Below are 12,301 nucleotides of genomic sequence, written 5' to 3'. Positions count from 1 at the left end.
TGAACTGGTATGAAAGAGCAGTAAATGTAGCCAGAATGCAAGGTCAGAATCCAGGGGTCAAAATACATCACAATACATCCATCAAAGCGGTTGCAAAGTGTCAACAACTATGGATGAGGTAAAATACTTCGTTTGCAGTCAAGTTGCGTGAATGGCCGAGGAGAAAAAATCATGCAAATTATGTGCTTCAGTAACAGTATCTGCTACTTGTTTGTGCAATAGAAATTTATACAAAAAATGCTGCCAAAAGGCATGTCCTTCTAGTAAACAAAACAACCTTGGGACGTTTATCTTGAGAAACTGAGAAGACAAAAATCCCTTGGAACAGTTGTTGTGAAACAATAGACATGCTTCGCCAGGGTATCAAGGTTATTTTGATTATTTGAAGATGGAAACTGCTGATTTATGGAAGAGCAATGTTAAATGTCATTGGCAAAGTAATGCCGTTTTTAGAGGGGTGACTCGCTAGAAGTATTCACTGTGACTCTGGACTTTTCATTCGGGTTTATGCAACACTTACTTGTTACTATCAAGAAGGTTTAATATCTTGTTTGTATTTGCACAATGTGAATGAGGGGTTTATTGTCAAAATATATACAAAATATATATTACAAATCACTGACCATCCATTGTTCGCCGATGAATGGGTATCGATAGAAACTACAGTCATGCGTTAAACAAAAGAGGGTCTATGGTTAAACAGGATAAATAACGTTATAAAAACAGACATTTCCAAACACCACTTATACCCCTTGGAAGCATAAACCTTCCAAGTGTTACTGAAAACAGAGAGCTGTAAACTCAGCGGCAATAAGTAGAAGATTAATATATGTATCATTCGCCACAATGCCGCGACTATTTGATGGAAGAGCCCGTTTTGTTGTACATTCCAATTGTTATATATAATTACGTGTGCACCTATTTTGAGATTTGTGCATTCAATCATTGTGTAGATTTCACCGAGGTTAAAAGCTTCCCAGTACAATAAATTGGGTTAGAAAAATTGATTGATGAAACAAATTGGATTTAACTACTAGTATTCTTTGCCTGTTTTGGCTTTCTACATTCAATTTTGAAAGACAATATTCAGTAAAATTAACAATGCACAAAACTCTGAATAAATGCAAATTGTATCTGTTGTCATGGGTAGAAATTTCCATATGTTAGGATCAAATGTTATATATATTTGCAAGTAACAGTGTATTTAAACCTGCTGTGTAATTTTGTTTTATAAACAAAGGAAAGTTTTTTCTCACTCCTTTTATGTGCAACATGTATTCTGCTTGTGTCACAACTTTCCAATAGACACGCAAATTAATTTAGTAAAACTATTTATAACACGAGTTGGAACATTGTCTTCGTCATTGCAGAAATAACACATATGGCTTATATTTTGAATAATATTTCAATTAATTAATTACAAATGTGTTGAGCGACATACCTTCATTTGTATGTTTATTTCAGCAATCGAGTAAATGGTACCCCGGGGAAAGAAAAACCCCATAACTTCTAGTGGAAAATATAGTATATGCAATTTTAACAATACCAGGAAGTATCGATAACAATGTATTACTTTTTCAGGCCATGCTAACCGAAATGATTAATTCGAAAGCTAAAATATAAGTATTTATTTCCATACTTTTTCAAAGATTTTGATCATGATCTTCAGTTATATTCAATGGAAATTCTGTCAATGTGGCCCAAAATTGCCGAAAAAAATGTGTAAAAGAATGTGTAAAATATTTTGCCGGGAAAATGTCGCTTAAACTTGTAAATGAATGAGTTCCTACCCAGTTGGAACGTTTTATTTTTCTAAAAAGGCTCCGTGGCCTTTTGAACCCCATGAAACAGATGTGATTCACTTCCAAAATTGAAGTACGGTCCAATAGTTTTAAGACCGGGTCATGTTTTGAAGTAAATTGTTATTAGTACAGCCTTTTACGAGCAGCTTTCGATGACTTCGTAATTCCGACTCCATTCCTCGTGTTTTCAAAATTTGTACATGGTACAATTATGTGGAATATCCGCCATCGACACAATCGGACACAACGCGAAAGGTGTTATTGCACCAATGATATGAATATATATAATCATGGATGGTAATCTCAAATAATAGCGGGAAATCCCCGAGCAGGTCAACTCCATTCTTTTGAGTGAAATCATGCATTGGTAGCGAAATCTTCACTCGACCAGGCTCGACTACCTCGTTACAACTGTACGAACACAGAAGGTAGCTACAACTGTTCCTGTGTTGATGGATTCATACTCTGGGAAGATGACCATTCATGCGGTAAATACATCATTTAACTTATATTTGTTTAGTATGGACGAGTAACCTTTTTACGGCTACGTATTAAAGGCCGGCGACATAAATATATTATTATATTGTCATGATCAATACCTAAGACTAGGCCTGGGAAACATCATGTAGGAATGTGCATTGCAAACAACCCACTACCTCTTGCCCTCCTATCTTTTCAAAGCTCTCCATCATTAGCATTGTTGTATTCTTGGAATAATTAATTTAGTTAATTTGGAATTCCAGGCACCAAAACGACTAGAATAAGTGACCGTGTATGTCCTAGATTATAAAAACTGACTGCCACCCCAGTCGCGTTTATACTTCAGTCCTCATATGTCGGTGTACAACTTTCGATGGACTTTACATTTGTGGGTGGGGATTCAACTAGCAAATGGTATAGGGGTTTCATTTACCAACCACAAAAGTCACAACCATTTTGAAGTATTGTGATGGGTTTTATAGGTATACATGAATAATTTTCGCATGTCAAAAAACTATAATTTGAATACGATAGTGATTGATAAATTTCGCATGTTCAGAAGAACTTCCTCCGCGTTGTTTCATCGTAACATCACGATACATTTGTCGCGTGTTTAGGAGTTTACGGAGGACGTTGCTAATGCCATATAATATACCTTGTCACGGAGGACGATCCCCTTTCCATGGTTTTCAGCGCGCGTCATTCGAACTGAAAGCATTCTTGCCAATAACAGCGTGACAGCAGCTCATCGCATGTAATATTGCTGTTGTCAGCTGCTAGTAAATATTAAGGCAGAAAATACTTTGTGAGCGTCATTGATTAAATATACATTTTTTTTATCTACGATTAGATATTGATGAATGTGTAATACAAAACGGAGGGTGTTTCGATTTGTGTATAAACCATTTAGGAACATTTGAGTGTACCTGCCAAGATGGATATTATTTCACGAACGATGGAGTTTCATGCGAAGGTATATGTTCATTATATAATAGAGCGGAATAATCAATTCGTGTAAGAGTGCGTGAGCAATACCGAGACGGCATATATGTGACACGCATGATGTATGCGCATACATTTGAATAAATGTTCCCGAACGAGGTTCTACGGTGACCGGCATCATTGGCCCAAAACGTCGTGCTTTGTTTCTACTCCTTCATCGGCTCCCTGTTTATAATATTAAAGAGGGGAGGTTGTCGCGCCGGGCTCTAATCGATATGGGAATCGTAGCAACGAACAAAACGTGCGTAGAATACATTGTTTTCATGAAATTCGAACATGCGCTGCGCGACGACCACCGGCCTTTAACTAATAAGCCATTCTTAATAATCGTGGACCGCCTCCATTTGTGTCGTAAAGATGACGTATACTGTCAAAGGCATTATCACATTCAAATCGACAAGTGTGTTATATTGTGTAGTCGTTCGACATTTAGAATATAGTAAAACATCCAAAAAATAAATCTTCATCAATGGACGTCATAGAAGCGTCTCGATTAAAGACACGATGTATTGCACACATATGAAGTATTCGTAAAATGTGTAATGCTTATAATATGTTTTCTTACAGAAATTACGGTTTCTCCAGCAACAGGTAAGGAATTTTACTCAGGAACCAATCGACGCCGAGTGTTGTGTCGTGATTTCGCAATTATGCCAATCATACAACATAGCTCTTCTGATGCTTTGGAAGTGATGTAGGCCGTCGCTCTTTGACGTCATATGTTTACATTTTTGCCAACCGGTATACAAGATTGTGATAACAAAAGTCAACGTAAAAACCATGAATTACGCGGACACATCGCGACAGTCATGTATTTGGGATTTACAAACATTGTGCGTAAATGCGTTTGTAAATGCATATCGGGGTACGCATTCATGTGATGCGAGTCTCGCACACGCATGCGTAGTTTAGACTACAACAATAAGTACGATGCTGAACAACGTCTGAAATTATTTCAACTCTTATCTAACATATCATTCTCTTTTATTTTTGTAGAAAACAGCACGCTACCAAGCCAAGAAGCATCAACCTCTTCTCAAGGTACAAATATTTTATACATAAGCAATTATATTTTTAGTTGATTGGAAATACTTTAAAGCGGCGAGGTCGTCACCTGCGCGACGATAACAACGCACGCTGAAAACGCAAACTCTCACGGTCAGACAGTTGTTTGTATTTTTCGTTTTTCTTTAGATATAATGTCCTTGGTATCCATCGCAATGGCCGTGATAGTAATCGTCGGCCTTCTCATTGGGCTTTCATTCACGCTAGCGTGGTATTTGAAGAAAAAAACATCGGTTGAATTCGGCAGTGCATACAGAAGGTTATTGAACTCGATGGCGGAACTTTTTGTGTACTCTGTTATGAACAAGGAGTTCTAATTTAAACAATCCAATAAAATACATTTACTGATATTTTTTTTTTTCACGAAGTTAAGTTTGATGAATCTACAAAGACGTCCCAACGTAATTTAACATGATGTTGAATATTAGAATTGATCCAGTCTCCGCACAGGATCACCAATCTATTATCGCTGAAACAATGATAACTTGAGTCTCCGACCTTATCATTAGAGATTGAGGTCAGGTGATGTGCAAAGGATGCTTTCGAGAACAGAAGATGTGGCATCATTTCATATACTTCGCATTATAACGTACTATACTGTTCGTGTTTTGAGCAAGGGGTGTGCACGTGGCTGTCATCATTCGCTCTGAAACTTGACATAACGGGACAACGTAGATGCTCGCATTGCACGAACGAGTTATTAGAACAATCAACTATTGTGTGTGTTTTTTCAAAAAAGTTCGATGGATTTGATGAAACATGCGAAGTTGTGGTCACACATACTCAGAGAGGCAATATGACGTTCATAATGTTCAGGATAATAACGCTAGTGCGCATGCGGCACAGATTTTTCCGAACGCACTACTTATTAGAAGCGCATGCGCATTAACTTTTCAATTATATCATTGAGGAATTAAATGGCGTGTTTGCTGCCGTCAAAAATGTATATGTCAAGACGCGATGCCAACAAAATAAATGGTAGGTGCTAAACAATAGTCAATTTGAACGAAATTAATGTGACTGTACAAAGTGTAATAATACAATGAAGCTTCGCAAAGACATTTTTATTTTCATTTTTATTTTCATTAGTACAAACACATTTTTTACATAGAACTTCCAAAAATATAAAATCTTTCCTCGACAAATTTCAGATTGAAGTGGTGACAAGTACCACTGAAAGCATATAATTATTGAAGTATATCAAAACAATATGCAAATATATGCAAATTAGACACCACACCACGTGCGTATCCTATAATTCATGTGCATATACATTTCAAGTGATAAGCTTAATTTCTGAATAAAATATTGTGCACAACTATGGGTTCATAATTGTGAGTTGAATTCTGAATAGTGCGTAATTCTTTTGAAACGTTTGCTTGTTGTGGTCTCAAGTGTATTCTTTATACACTTAATTGGCGCATGCGCATTTTCTACTCGGACTGTGTCAGGAAATTAAAGCTTTCAATAAACAGATGCCCTTGCTTTTGAAGACGATAACAATATATTTTCCTTGGGGATTTACAAATCACTGACCATCCATTGTTCGCCGATGAATGGGTAAACAGTATAAAGAACGTTATAAAAACTGACATTTCCAAACACCACTTATTCCTCAGCTCCTGAGAGCGAGGTTATTTGTAGTTACGTTGGCGATCGCCACTGTGTCTGCGGAAGTACTATGAAGGATTGCATGATGGGAGTGAAAAGTCCTTTGATCAGTAAAATAATTTTAGAAAAGTGAAAACTAAAGTGACTGAGAAATAAAGTTTGGTTTTAAATATTAAATATCATGAAATTTGAATGTAATAATGAAAGGAAATTGAACTGGTATGAAAGAGCAGTAAATGTAGCCAGAATGCAAGGTCAGAATCCAGGGGTCAAAATACATCACAATACATCCATCAAAGCGGTTGCAAAGTGTCAACAACTATGGATGAGATAAAATACTTCGTTTGCAGTTTGCGTAAATGGCCGTGGAGAAAAATTCATGCAAATTATGTGCTTCAGTAACAGTATCTGCTACTTGTTTGTGCAATAGAAATTTATACAAAAAATGCTGCCAAAAGGCATGTCCTTCTAGTAAACAAAACAACCTTGGGACGTTTATCTTGAGAAACTGAGAAGACAAAAATCCATTGGGACAGTTGTTGTGAAACAATAGACATGCTTCGCTAGGGTATCAAGGTTATTTTGATTATTTGAAGATGGAAACTGCTGATTTATGGAAGAGCAATGTTAAATGTCATTGGCAAAGTGATGCCGTTTTTAGAGGGGTGACTCGCTAGAAGTATTCAATGTGACTCTGGTCTTTTCATTCGGGTTTATGCAACACTTACTTGTTACTATCAAGAAGGTTTAATATCTTGTTTGTATTTGCACAATGTGAATGAGGGGTTTATTGTCAAAATAATTACAAAATATATATTACAAATCACTGACCATCCATTGTTCGCCGATGAATGGGTATCGATAGAAACTACAGTCATGCGTTAAACAGGATAAATAATGTTATAAAAACTGACATTTCCAAACACCACTTATACCCCTTGGAAGCATAAACCTTTCAAGTGTTACTGAAAATAGAGAGCTGTAAACTCAGTGTCAATAAGTAGAAGATTAATATATGTATCATTCGCCACAATGCCGCGACTATTTGATGGAAGAGCCCGTTTTGTTGTACATTCCAATTGTTATATATGATTACGTGTGCACCTATTTTGCGATTAGTGCATTCATTCATTGTGTAGATTTCACCGAGGTTAAAAGCTTCCCAGTACAATAAATTGGGTTAGAAAAATTGATTGATGAAACAAATTGGATTTAACTACTAGTATTCTTTGCCTGTTATGGCTTTCTACATTCAATTTTGAAAGACAATATTCAGTAAAATTAACAATGCACAAAACTCTGAATAAATGCAAATTGTATCTGTTGTCATGAGTAGAAATTTCCATATGTTAGGATCAAATGTTATATATATTTGCAAGTAACAGTGTATTTAAACCTGCTGTGTAATTTTGTTTTATAAACAAAGGAAAGTTTTTTTCTCACTCCTTTTATGTGCAACATGTATTCTGCTTGTGTCACAATTTTCCAATAGGCACGCAAATTAATTTAGTAAAACTATTTATAACACGAGTTGGAACATTGTCTTCGTCATTGCAGAAATAAAACATATGGCTTATATTTTGAATAATATTTCAATTAATTAATTACAAATGTGTTGAGCGACATACCTTCATTTGTATGTTTATTTCAGCAATCGAGTAAATGGTACCCCGGGGAAAGAAAAACCCCATAACTTCTAGTGGAAAATATAGTATATGCAATTTTAACAATACCAGGAAGTATCGATAACAATGTATTACTTTTTCAGGCCATGCTAACCGAAATGATTAATTCGAAAGCTAAAATATAAGTATTTATTTCCATACTTTTTCAAAGATTTTGATCATGATCTTCAGTTATATTCAATGGAAATTCTGTCAATGTGGCCCAAAATTGCCGAAAAAAATGTGTAAAAGAATGTGTAAAATATTTTGCCGGGAAAATGTCGCTTAAACTTGTAAATGAATGAGTTCCTACCCAGTTGGAACGTTTTATTTTTCTAAAAAGGCTCCGTGGCCTTTTGAACCCCATGAAACAGATGTGATTCACTTCCAAAATTGAAGTACGGTCCAATAGTTTTAAGACCGGGTCATGTTTTGAAGTAAATTGTTATTAGTACAGCCTTTTACGAGCAGCTTTCGATGACTTCGTAATTCCGACTCCATTCCTCGTGTTTTCAAAATTTGTACATGGTACAATTATGTGGAATATCCGCCATCGACACAATCGGACACAACGCGAAAGGTGTTATTGCACCAATGATATGAATATATATAATCATGGATGGTAATCTCAAATAATAGCGGGAAATCCCCGAGCAGGTCAACTCCATTCTTTTGAGTGAAATCATGCATTGGTAGCGAAATCTTCACTCGACCAGGCTCGACTACCTCGTTACAACTGTACGAACACAGAAGGTAGCTACAACTGTTCCTGTGTTGATGGATTCATACTCTGGGAAGATGACCATTCATGCGGTAAATACATCATTTAACTTATATTTGTTTAGTATGGACGAGTAACCTTTTTACGGCTACGTATTAAAGGCCGGCGACATAAATATATTATTATATTGTCATGATCAATACCTAAGACTAGGCCTGGGAAACATCATGTAGGAATGTGCATTGCAAACAACCCACTACCTCTTGCCCTCCTATCTTTTCAAAGCTCTCCATCATTAGCATTGTTGTATTCTTGGAATAATTAATTTAGTTAATTTGGAATTCCAGGCACCAAAACGACTAGAATAAGTGACCGTGTATGTCCTAGATTATAAAAACTGACTGCCACCCCAGTCGCGTTTATACTTCAGTCCTCATATGTCGGTGTACAACTTTCGATGGACTTTACATTTGTGGGTGGGGATTCAACTAGCAAATGGTATAGGGGTTTCATTTACCAACCACAAAAGTCACAACCATTTTGAAGTATTGTGATGGGTTTTATAGGTATACATGAATAATTTTCGCATGTCAAAAAACTATAATTTGAATACGATAGTGATTGATAAATTTCGCATGTTCAGAAGAACTTCCTCCGCGTTGTTTCATCGTAACATCACGATACATTTGTCGCGTGTTTAGGAGTTTACGGAGGACGTTGCTAATGCCATATAATATACCTTGTCACGGAGGACGATCCCCTTTCCATGGTTTTCAGCGCGCGTCATTCGAACTGAAAGCATTCTTGCCAATAACAGCGTGACAGCAGCTCATCGCATGTAATATTGCTGTTGTCAGCTGCTAGTAAATATTAAGGCAGAAAATACTTTGTGAGCGTCATTGATTAAATATACATTTTTTTTATCTACGATTAGATATTGATGAATGTGTAATACAAAACGGAGGGTGTTTCGATTTGTGTATAAACCATTTAGGAACATTTGAGTGTACCTGCCAAGATGGATATTATTTCACGAACGATGGAGTTTCATGCGAAGGTATATGTTCATTATATAATAGAGCGGAATAATCAATTCGTGTAAGAGTGCGTGAGCAATACCGAGACGGCATATATGTGACACGCATGATGTATGCGCATACATTTGAATAAATGTTCCCGAACGAGGTTCTACGGTGACCGGCATCATTGGCCCAAAACGTCGTGCTTTGTTTCTACTCCTTCATCGGCTCCCTGTTTATAATATTAAAGAGGGGAGGTTGTCGCGCCGGGCTCTAATCGATATGGGAATCGTAGCAACGAACAAAACGTGCGTAGAATACATTGTTTTCATGAAATTCGAACATGCGCTGCGCGACGACCACCGGCCTTTAACTAATAAGCCATTCTTAATAATCGTGGACCGCCTCCATTTGTGTCGTAAAGATGACGTATACTGTCAAAGGCATTATCACATTCAAATCGACAAGTGTGTTATATTGTGTAGTCGTTCGACATTTAGAATATAGTAAAACATCCAAAAAATAAATCTTCATCAATGGACGTCATAGAAGCGTCTCGATTAAAGACACGATGTATTGCACACATATGAAGTATTCGTAAAATGTGTAATGCTTATAATATGTTTTCTTACAGAAATTACGGTTTCTCCAGCAACAGGTAAGGAATTTTACTCAGGAACCAATCGACGCCGAGTGTTGTGTCGTGATTTCGCAATTATGCCAATCATACAACATAGCTCTTCTGATGCTTTGGAAGTGATGTAGGCCGTCGCTCTTTGACGTCATATGTTTACATTTTTGCCAACCGGTATACAAGATTGTGATAACAAAAGTCAACGTAAAAACCATGAATTACGCGGACACATCGCGACAGTCATGTATTTGGGATTTACAAACATTGTGCGTAAATGCGTTTGTAAATGCATATCGGGGTACGCATTCATGTGATGCGAGTCTCGCACACGCATGCGTAGTTTAGACTACAACAATAAGTACGATGCTGAACAACGTCTGAAATTATTTCAACTCTTATCTAACATATCATTCTCTTTTATTTTTGTAGAAAACAGCACGCTACCAAGCCAAGAAGCATCAACCTCTTCTCAAGGTACAAATATTTTATACATAAGCAATTATATTTTTAGTTGATTGGAAATACTTTAAAGCGGCGAGGTCGTCACCTGCGCGACGATAACAACGCACGCTGAAAACGCAAACTCTCACGGTCAGACAGTTGTTTGTATTTTTCGTTTTTCTTTAGATATAATGTCCTTGGTATCCATCGCAATGGCCGTGATAGTAATCGTCGGCCTTCTCATTGGGCTTTCATTCACGCTAGCGTGGTATTTGAAGAAAAAAACATCGGTTGAATTCGGCAGTGCATACAGAAGGTTATTGAACTCGATGGCGGAACTTTTTGTGTACTCTGTTATGAACAAGGAGTTCTAATTTAAACAATCCAATAAAATACATTTACTGATATTTTTTTTTTTTCACGAAGTTAAGTTTGATGAATCTACAAAGACGTCCCAACGTAATTTAACATGATGTTGAATATTAGAATTGATCCAGTCTCCGCACAGGATCACCAATCTATTATCGCTGAAACAATGATAACTTGAGTCTCCGACCTTATCATTAGAGATTGAGGTCAGGTGATGTGCAAAGGATGCTTTCGAGAACAGAAGATGTGGCATCATTTCATATACTTCGCATTATAACGTACTATACTGTTCGTGTTTTGAGCAAGGGGTGTGCACGTGGCTGTCATCATTCGCTCTGAAACTTGACATAACGGGACAACGTAGATGCTCGCATTGCACGAACGAGTTATTAGAACAATCAACTATTGTGTGTGTTTTTTCAAAAAAGTTCGATGGATTTGATGAAACATGCGAAGTTGTGGTCACACATACTCAGAGAGGCAATATGACGTTCATAATGTTCAGGATAATAACGCTAGTGCGCATGCGGCACAGATTTTTCCGAACGCACTACTTATTAGAAGCGCATGCGCATTAACTTTTCAATTATATCATTGAGGAATTAAATGGCGTGTTTGCTGCCGTCAAAAATGTATATGTCAAGACGCGATGCCAACAAAATAAATGGTAGGTGCTAAACAATAGTCAATTTGAACGAAATTAATGTGACTGTACAAAGTGTAATAATACAATGAAGCTTCGCAAAGACATTTTTATTTTCATTTTTATTTTCATTAGTACAAACACATTTTTTACATAGAACTTCCAAAAATATAAAATCTTTCCTCGACAAATTTCAGATTGAAGTGGTGACAAGTACCACTGAAAGCATATAATTATTGAAGTATATCAAAACAATATGCAAATATATGCAAATTAGACACCACACCACGTGCGTATCCTATAATTCATGTGCATATACATTTCAAGTGATAAGCTTAATTTCTGAATAAAATATTGTGCACAACTATGGGTTCATAATTGTGAGTTGAATTCTGAATAGTGCGTAATTCTTTTGAAACGTTTGCTTGTTGTGGTCTCAAGTGTATTCTTTATACACTTAATTGGCGCATGCGCATTTTCTACTCGGACTGTGTCAGGAAATTAAAGCTTTCAATAAACAGATGCCCTTGCTTTTGAAGACGATAACAATATATTTTCCTTGGGGATTTACAAATCACTGACCATCCATTGTTCGCCGATGAATGGGTAAACAGTATAAAGAACGTTATAAAAACTGACATTTCCAAACACCACTTATTCCTCAGCTCCTGAGAGCGAGGTTATTTGTAGTTACGTTGGCGATCGCCACTGTGTCTGCGGAAGTACTATGAAGGATTGCATGATGGGAGTGAAAAGTCCTTTGATCAGTAAAATAATTTTAGAAAAGTGAAAACTAAAGTGACTGAGAAATAAAGTTTGGTTTTAAATATTAAATATCATGAAATTTGAA

This window comes from Saccoglossus kowalevskii, chromosome 15, assembly GCF_978046115.1.
Source record: "Saccoglossus kowalevskii chromosome 15, keSacKowa6.1, whole genome shotgun sequence".
Lineage (NCBI taxonomy): Eukaryota > Metazoa > Hemichordata > Enteropneusta > Harrimaniidae > Saccoglossus > Saccoglossus kowalevskii.
The sequence above is the reverse complement of the archived record's forward strand: the minus strand, read 5'-3'. Positions refer to the sequence as shown.